Source organism: Harpegnathos saltator, unplaced genomic scaffold (genome assembly GCF_003227715.2).
Source record: "Harpegnathos saltator strain DR-91 unplaced genomic scaffold, Hsal_v8.6 scaffold527, whole genome shotgun sequence".
NCBI lineage: Eukaryota > Metazoa > Arthropoda > Insecta > Hymenoptera > Formicidae > Harpegnathos > Harpegnathos saltator.
In genome coordinates, this window is record NW_020230346.1 from 153,522 (window position 1) to 162,094 (window position 8,573).

Genomic DNA, 8,573 nt, shown 5'->3' on the forward strand with positions numbered 1-8,573 from the left:
AAGCTACTACGTTCTCGTCGTTGTTCCTGGTAACGCTAAAAGTAGTTTTTCGGAAAAATTCAACGCTATCTATCACGAATGAAAAAAATTGTTTCCATAAAAGCTTCACGTAAAATCTAATTCTGCAATGAAAAGTGTGGGTTCTCATTTGAGATTTGAACGTTACTACCCATCCTACCCCGAGGGGATGGGAGGGAATAACTGTTATTATGTTTTTTAAAAATATTTTTAAAAATATTGAACAGGTATTTTTTTATTTTTCAATCCAATGATCATTTCTGGAGAATTGCAGAAAATCTAATTTTTTGCGATTACAGCGCCATCTATCACGAATAAAAAAAAAAGTTTCGGACGAAACTTACGTATTTTGTGGCGTAGAATCCGAATCTGTAATAAAAGATGGGGATTCCCATTTAAGATTTCAAAGTTGCCCCCCACCCCCACCCCCCGGGAGTGGGGTGGGAGGTCGAGTTTGATATCCCCCTCGTCTCGAAGGGGGACATTGGATGTCCCCCTTCGAAACGAACAAATTTCATTACCCACTTTTTTTGATCCGACATGTAGTTTTCCAGATATTACGATTTGTCAGGTTAAACACCCTGTATGTGCCGCTCTGGCCGAGTAGATAGATACTGTAGGTAGGTACACTATGATATTTCTCTGCAATTGCACTATGCTTCACGACTGCTTGTGCATATTTTCTTATGCTATAATTAATCGTAATGATATGATATTAGTCTCACGATGTTCGATTGTGTGAATGATTTTCTATATGTTAACTTATGAAATTGTGCTCATGAACTTGTGAAATGAAATTGTGCACGGAGCTTTGCATGGCAACCTTCATGATTTCGACAAAAACAATAACACTAACAATTCAAAATCATGAACGTTGTCATATAATGTTCCATATGCAACTTCATAAAAGTTAGCGTATAGAAAATTATTAACACAATCGTGAGACCAGTCCTTTACACAAAATAAACATGTGAACAGAGATAAATCGCATATATAACAACGTAGCAAATGCGCATGGGGCGCGCTATTTGTACAGAAATTTCAAATGTATATTTTCTGAATTATCTATCCATCATCAAAATACTCGATAGATTGTAATATACCATCCTGTTTACAAACAGAGTTTTCAAGATATATTTTAAGTCTTTCTGCCGTCTGGTACTCGTCATTCGTCCTTGATTTTTGAACGTGGATGCACGCCAATAATATTCAATGTTTATTATATCTCTTATCGCATGCCAATAACGGTTATTGTTTATTATTGAACCGTGCTCGATTTCATTGTGATTGTCTGTGTTTGATTCAGTTAGTGAACGATTATTTTGTTAAAGTTGTTTTTCTTGGCGAATTTGCGTTGCTCCTTATTTTTGTTTGACCTACAGGTGAATCATGTTTGTTATCGAGGCCATTGAGCGCTGTAGGATTTTGACTTTTCACACATAATACTTGTAAATAGCGGGGCTTCGGCGTTTACTGTTGGCGAGTAACGTTTATCTAGTCATGAAAACATTCAACTTTCGTTGACCGGATTCGCTGACGGAATATTTTATAAATAAATCCTTCATTGTTACAAATAAGGACTCTACACAGACAAGTTCCGAATAACACAAACTTACATATATGCACGATACAATTATAAAATATGTTATCTCCGCGATTCCCGAATGAACTATCACACAAATGTCATGAATTATAATTTTTATATTTTACTATTGAAAAAAGTCCAAAAGTCGTTACGACTGGAACATACGTATGGATATTTGTAGATTTTAACTATGGTTATTAAAAATAAATAATTGACGCACGATTAACAGCGTACTAGCTCAATTGTCTTTTTATTCTTGTTTGTTTCCTGAATCACATATTTGTGAAATTTATATTTATACTGCAATTTTACAGAAAAGTCCAAGTGAATAAAAAAAGAGCAAGCGCGTTATGCATGAAGTGCATTGAATATCTTAATAATATAACACAAAATTAAAAAAATATTAACTAGATATACTAATATGTTTATTGTAAGACATTATTATGTATGTGTGTGAATGAATTTTATATTATCGCTTAAATGTTATCAAATATGATTTCACCTATTTAGCGCATAATATAATTTAATAATTTAATAATATAATTTAAGATTGACAATTACAGTCTGTAAAATAAGAGCGTGTACGGCATAAATGGCAGTTGGCTTTAAATATCGTCCTAGTTTTTTTGTGAGCCGATAGATGAAATTTTTGTCGTGAATGCTTTGTCACAAAAGATTCAGTTAGCGTCGAACTCTAACCTGAGAAACACGTTAACCGCTATGAGTGCCGCATATACATCGCGCTACAAGGCTGTGTTCCTTTATTCCCACCCCAAAGGACCAAAAATGTCATATGCAGTGGCTGCTAAATACATGGGAAAGTCAAAATCGTTCATCGCTAAGTGGGTTCAGCAATATAAGAAGATCAAAAATGTCGATGACTTGCCAGAATGTGGCTCGATAGGCAAAGTGACGCCGAAAATGGAAAAAAAAATTGTGAATTTATTTAAGCGGAACCCGATCTTAACATTGAGACAAGGAGCAATATTAAAACAGAAGAGTATAGAAGTATCACATACAACTATTCGAACCCATCTCCTTGCGCATAACCTCAAATATCGAAGCACAATGAAGAAACCACTGTTAGGCGAAAAACATGTGACGAAAAGACTCGCTTGGGCAAAGGAGAATTTGGACCGAGATTGGAGCAACGTGATCTTTACGGACGAAGCTTCTGTTTGGGGATATACTGCCATCCGACGTTCCTGGTCAACCTTGACCAATAGATTAATACAACGGACTGTTAAATACCCTGTAAAAGTTCATCTTTGGGGCTGCTTTTCGAAACAGGGTTTTGAAGCATTACATCTGTTTACATACAATTTAAATGCTCCGAAAATGCTTAAAATTTATGAGAAGTGTTTGTTGCCGACTGCAGAACGATGCTTCATAAAAAAAAACGAGGACTGGATCTTACAGGAAGACAACGACCCAAAACACCGGAGCAAGCTTTGCACCGAGTGGAAAGAGCAGTCTGGCATCGTCACACTTGATTGGCCATCGCAGTCGCCAGATGCAAATCCCATTGAAAATGTGTGGGCATATCTCAAGCACAAGCTTCGAGGAAAAAGAGTGTGCACTTTGAAGCAGCTGACACGACAAATTCGTCTCATTTGGAGGTCTTTACCGAACGAATACGCAGTCAACTTAGTGGAAAGTATGCCTCGGAGATGCCAGGCAATTATCAATGCCGGTGGTGACTGGACTCATTATTAATAGTATAGCATTTTTCTTCTCATGGAGTACAACAAATCCATGTACTTAAAAATCATTAAAAATAAATTTTTCTACACATTAACCCGTACACGCTCTTACTTTACAGACTTATTTACGCATTTATATACGCATTAGTTGTCGGTCATAAAAGTTCTTAGAATTGTGACCAGCAAAAATCGGCAAGAACATTTCTGGGGTATCTGATGTGTGAGTGTATTTATATAAAAAAAATGTATATAAGAAGTACTATTCTCTCTCCCTCTCTCTTGAATTGATTCAATTAGCGAATTAGCAATTCAATATTCACAATTTAATATTCTACCTCACTTTCTATACGCGCGCTCTTCCTCGTGCTAAATCGCTCTTTTGTCCTTGTCATGTCAGCAAAAGTTGCAGTATTATCGAGATAACGTCGATGTGACGCAATAGATATTCTTGGCCTTGTAACGTTCCACTTGGTTTTCTGCATTTTCTTCAGTAAGTCTCGAGTGAACGACTCAATCGTGCGGCAACTAATGGCGCAATAGAGAAGCACGCTCATTACAGAGATTTACTTTCACAAAAATCTGCGGAGAAAAGAGAGAAAGAGAGATAGAGGAGAGACAGTGCGAATCGTCTCGCGTGCATATCGCCAATGTTGCATCGGCAAATTCTACGCCGAACGCAGAGAATCGCGCCCAGTCTAGTCACATGTAATTGGATCTTCGCGGAGTACAGAACGACGAACAAGTGGCACTAATTGCCGCCTCCAGTGCGAAATTCGCGGCGCGCGGCCCGAATCCTGCCTGCGCACTTGATCTAAAATGCGTACAACGAACTGCGCGACAGCGCACGTAACGACGTACCGTTGCGAACTTACGAGATGCAAAAAATGCGAACATAAGCGGTATTTTTCTTTTTTATTAACGCCGCGGTCCCTGGCAGAGTATGCAATTTTCTTTGCTGCAAGGTACAATCGTCCATGCTCTTACGCCCGAGAAAAGATCGGTATCTGGCAGTGAATAGAAAGCCGTGCAGCGAAGATTGATTTGAAAATTTGCTCGCACTGTGTTGAATTCTTCTTTTGCACTGACACACTCTCCCTTTCTCTCCCAATTACGCAGTCTACGCAGTCTGGGCATCAGATGAAATCATAAATTGCTCATCGTTTCGCGATGCACCGCGCTGAGTCTCGGCTTTATAAATTTTCCGGAAGGGTGTAAGTACTCGTAAATTTTTATCTCCCTTAGAAATTAATCAGTCGGTGCATCTACAGTCCGTTCAACAAGAAAGTATGGGTGATATTTTTTAGAGATGTGCGAACTATTCGAATTCGAATCGAATCTAATGTAATTCGATTCGATTCAAATCTGAATCCCTATTATTCGAATCCGAATAATTCGAAAATTTCGAATCGAAGATTCAATTACGAATCACATATTATATATTAGCGTGCATTATATTTGCATGCATCAAGTACAAAACGAGACATCTGGGCCTGTATGTTTGAACCCTTAACTTGTAATTAACTTAACTTATAATTAATAACTTAATTATAAATTACTTTAAATATTTAAATATATATTTTACTTTAAGATGATATTACAATATCAATATCCCCTTTCATATTAAAACCTTCCATCATTATGTGCATGTTTAATAGTCATGTTAAATTTTTTAATGATTCGATTCGATTCGACATAAAAATTCTTGATTCGCACATCTCTAATATTTTTGTAGAAAATCATAGTAGCATCATCTACTTTATACCGTTTGAATCTTGAAACCAACTTCTTTTGCGCAGCGTACATAAAAAAGTTGCGTTGAGTAGTCGTTAAAAGTAAACATTATTTTCAAAATTGAATGTAAAATATTTGAAGCGTTAGGAGGCGGTGTTTCTTATTAACCATTCTAAAGGGCCAAAATTAACAATCGCGGCAACTGCTAGAGCAATTAAAAAGTCAGAGGCTTTCGTAGTGAGTAAGGAAGTGAGTAAATAGATTCAAAACCGCTGGAAATGTTGACGATCTGCCAGAAAGGAGACTGTCTCATGCAACGACTCTGAAGGAGGACATAACGATGTTGTGTCTCTTTTACACAAATCCCAGTCTTATCCTACGTTAGGCCCAAGTAAAACTCCGCCAAAAAGGTCAACATATCTCGCTTAATACCATCAGAAGCCGTCTGCATGAAGATGATGTGGCATCACCACACTTCAGTTCACTATGAAAAAACCGCTGCTGTCAGAAAAACTCGAAAATAGCATAACTATGATGGATTGGCCGGCATTCTCTCCAGACGTATATAAATCACATCGAAAATGTATGGTCATACCTTAAGATGAAACTTAAAGGAAAGTGTTGTACTTTTACTTTGGAGCAGCTGTGCATAAAAATAAAAACAATATGGCGTTCTTTACCAAAATACGCCGAAAATCTGGTCGAAAATATGCAAAAATGGTACCAAGCAATAATTGATAATAGAAGCGACTGGATCAAATATTAAATAATTGCGCATTGCTAAAAATCTTCTATTTTCGTTTAAGAAAAAACAACTTGACTTTATCTTTTATTCTTTTCAGATTATCACCCACACTTTCTTGTTGAACAGATTGTATGTGGTCGCTGACGAAAAACTCGAAAATTGAGCATCGGCGGAAGTCAAGGAAGTGCGTTCAATCAAAATTTCCACTGAGCTCCGATTTTCGCAACTTTCGCATGGCGTGTAATACCATTCGACGAGGCGAACGTTAATCTTGTCTCTTGCAAAACACAGTAGATCTATAAAGAATCGTTTGAACGTAAACGATACACTTCCTGTAATTTTAGAGATTGATGTATTTTAAATAACATTAACGAAGCCGCCGAGAAAAGCAGCAATTGTCGGTATCACTTACACTGAGAAGGAAGCACAGAGAGAAAGAGAGAGAGAGAGAGAGAGAGAGAGAGAGAGAGAGAGAGAGAGAGAGAGAGAGAGAGAGAGAGAGAGAGAGAGAGAGAGAGGGAGGAGAGATAAAAAAACGTAAAGACCGGAGTTGTCAATTACTGCCTTTTACTTGATTGCGCTGGCGGCGGCGGCGGCGGCGGCGGCGGCGGTGGAGGTGGCTGTTGCTGCTGCTTGCTGTATCGGTTGCAGCGGCATCACATTGCATTCTCGATTATTGCACCTCCGTTTACACATGCGAGAGAAATGAACTCTCGCGAGTTCACTCGTAATTTCCCTGAGAGACTATCCCTTTCCCCCATCGTCCCTTCTTCTCCTCGTTAACGCTTAACGAGGACCTTGAGTGCAATACCGTCGCGCAGGAGAAAGGACAGAAGAAAGAATCAGGTGAGCCTGCTATTAAGGCCAGGAGAGAAATCGCGAGTGAGATATTGCAGAAGAATGCGAGTCGAAGAGAGCAAGACGAGGAAAAAAAGGAAAGAAAAGCCCAGGCAGGCGAGAAGCGATCAGACGACTCCGGAGCAGGACCGTTCAAGGTCGCTCGCGCGCGCGGAGCATGGCCGATTATGTCATTGCTATTAAACGGCGAGTTGTCGGTCAATCGCCAGCGCGCGCGTTCCTGCAGCGCGGGCGTCAAGAGGTAAACGATCTCGTGCGTGACGTAGCCTGAATAATCGGCGATTTAACGGGCAGCTCCGATCCTGCCGCGGCAGCCGGCCGGCCGGCCGCCGCGAACTGTACCGTTACGCGACGGAGGCCGAAGGCGATCTCATGGCCTTCCTCCTGCGCACGTCGTCACACTAATCGGAATTTCGCCGGATTTCCCACGGCAACCGGATTCGATCGGACCGGTCGGCCGATGCGACCAACAAGAGTCCGACACGTCCGACCGGCCGACATCGCGGCTCTCTCGCCTCGTCGAGAGATCTGATTCGCGAGGCGTTCCGAAAGTGACAACACGTCGCGATGCACTGTGCGTGTAATCCGCCATGCTTTCACTCACCGTGTATCACACACATACATACACGCGCACGCGCGTATTCGCGAAGTACGCAAGACGGTTTCCGCGAGAACGAAAATTATAGCCGCGCGATTGTCCTCTGCCTTTCAAATGATAAATCGCCAGGATCGCCCGCATAAACGCGGGGGGGGGCACGCGTGGATGGGATGGACGTGATTGGGACAACGGCGACTCGATCGAGCGTGCAATGGTTTCGAGCGAGCGAGCGAGGAGCAAATGATATTTCGGTGACCGTGCGGAGAAAGTACGCGCCTTTCATACATGGATGGTGAATTCAGGTTAATTAACGCGCGTTTTGGCACGCCGATTACTCGGTTAGATACGTCCGTTTGTGCTCCGAAATGAGAAAGCATGTTAATAAAACGGCGGATATTGTAACTCGCTTACTCAATTGAGAAAACATACGTGCCAACACGCCGCGTTATCACGCTAACCGTCGCGCTTTTAATATCGCTGCGCTGAGCGAGATATGAATTACGAGCACGAATTATCGCGGGTTATGGTAACGCACGTCACGCTGCCCTCTCACGCTGCGAAAATGAGTAAATTTAATGGATGTGGATGCGCGGCGAAAATTGCCACGTTCAAGCACACCTTAAGCCCTCTCGTCGTCTTGGCACTTTGCTCGGCGCAACCGAAAGCGTGATCCAAGTCTCGATATGTGGCGCGTTCTCTTGTATCTTAATCCTTTGCTGCATAGAGGTCCTTCCAGAGCTCACCTATCATCCAAGCCTTATTTCTCCAATAATTTAAATTTTTCACATATTTCTTTAGCGTATTTGGTATTGTTGGGCTACTAAATGTTCCTCCAACTAATACATCAACTTTTAGAGTTACTTAAAATAAGTAATTTGTTACTAGTAAGCATACACTGAGCACAAAACTTTTTAGAGAAAGTTCTCTAAAAACTCGTTTTTAGAGAAAGAATTCGTTACATGAATTTTTAAGTAATAACGTATACCTCAAAATCATTATCTGAGGGTTTTTGGAGTCTCGCTGAATACAAATCCGGTGTGAAAAAAACAAAATACAAAATGGCGGACCAATATGGCGGACGGAATTTTCAAAATCATTATCGAATTCGCTTGAAACTTGTTTACTCAGGGATTTTTGAAGTCGCTGAATACGGATCCGGTGTGAAAAATACAAAATTCAAAATGACGGATCTCATATGGCGAACACAATTGTAAAAATGAAACAAGCAGTGACTGTATTGAGAACCGGGCAACCTGACCGGTGTCAATTGAACCTTTTCATATATATATTCGTTATAGCTCTGTGCATTTCGAATTTTCGATAACGAATTTGTAA